This window comes from Priapulus caudatus, unplaced genomic scaffold, assembly GCF_000485595.1.
Source record: "Priapulus caudatus unplaced genomic scaffold, Priapulus_caudatus-5.0.1 Scaffold90, whole genome shotgun sequence".
NCBI classification, from domain to species: Eukaryota; Metazoa; Priapulida; class Priapulimorpha; order Priapulimorphida; family Priapulidae; genus Priapulus; species Priapulus caudatus.
The window spans coordinates 350,627-352,234 of NW_014577151.1; the positions used below are offsets into that span (position 1 = coordinate 350,627).

Here is a 1,608-nt window from a genome sequence, read left to right on the forward strand (position 1 = left end):
TTTTAAAAACACAGAAAAATAAACAAAAAAAAGTGCCCTTTATTTCTTCTGGACACCCTTTTCAAAATTCTGGATCCGCCCCTGTGTGTGTGTGTGTATGTATGTTCGTGCGTGGCGCGATCGCGCGCGTGTGTGTAAATTATTGTGGGCTTACGCTCGTGCTAGTATGTGATGGCTATCGCGATCATCCCCCCCCCACTCTCGGTACGGATTTACCCCCTGATTCGCACACTTCACGTGCTCATGCATGCCGCCCCCCCAAATAAAATGCCTGTGCTACGCGCCTCGACTATTATTTGCCCTGTCACTTACCACTGCCCTCACATTGCTAAAGGCCAAGACACACTGCAGCGACAGCGACCGGCCGTAACGACAAACAACTTTTCAGAAAGTTAGAAACTATTGTTTCCTATGAGCCATTGCCATTGGCATTGCCATTGCAGTGCACACAGCCACACACGTACGTCACACGCGACACGCCGACAACGACCGGCGACAACCTTGACGACAACAATATTTAAGGCCAAGACACACTGCAGCGACAACGACCGACGTAACGACAACACAAAAGTCGCCGCGCGACTGGCGCAAACACACTGCAGCGACAGCAAACTGGCGCAAACAACACTGCAGCGACAGCCGACTGGCGCAAACACACTGCAGCGACAGCGACCGACGTTGGTCAAAGTTCACCCAGCACATACTCCACAGTGGTACAGACACAGTGTACACACATCATCACATGAACAAACGGCAAAGCTCCTGCTGCTGCTTTTTAATAACAGGCTGCAAAAACTCTAGGTATAAGGAATAAGGATAAGAAATAAAGTAAAAATTACGCAGCAAATTACAATGTACTGTACGTATACTGTGTCATACAGTGATCGTAGCTTGCCACAGCTGCATGCTTTGGTTAGACTGGTTCACTGGCTTCATTGTTGTTGACATGCGTCGCAAGTTTAGCGCTGGAGGACCAGTCTAGGCTATAGCATTATGGTTTTTTTTATGACGTAATCGTAATGTCACGTGCCAATGGAAACGGCTGCGATTGGCTATTTGTAAAGTGTCGCTGGCGACTGTCGCTGGAGAATAGAAACATTCCTAAAATATTTTTGTCGTTGAGGTTGTCGCCGGTCGTTGTCGCGTGTGTGTACAATGGCTCGTAGGAAACAATAGTTTCTAATTTTCTGAAAAGTTGTTTGTCATTTACGGTCGGTCGCTGTCGGCTGCAGTCTGTCTTTGTCTTAAGAGGCCTTATGTTAATGCTGTACGAATAGTGCCAAAAGGGAAAAACTGACCTTATCCTAGCCCAAGGCATTGTCTATTAGGCCTATTGTAAGCATAATATTTATGATTAAATCATCTTTCCAAATGTTACCGATAGACGCAAAATGATTACAAAGAAAAAATGATATCTACAAACGGCAAGTTTATATATTGATTCAACAGCTGAAAGTCAGAAGATGATATGACTAAAGAAACAGGTTACTTCTGTAACTTGTTACGTTATATATGTTCGCACACTGTGGCTATTATCATATTTCACATTCACTGTGTGTGATGTGTGATTTGCTATGTATATCAGCAAAGTTGTTTATGCAAGCCAAT

At 44.7% G+C, this 1,608-nt stretch overlaps 1 protein-coding gene across 1 annotated transcript in view; it reads left to right on the forward strand.

Moving 5' to 3' along the window:
• Nucleotides 1-1,608, forward strand: part of LOC106804846 (C2 domain-containing protein 5-like) — a 27,925-nt gene that overhangs the window by 926 nt on the left and 25,391 nt on the right. The gene's annotated exons all lie outside the window — the stretch shown is intronic.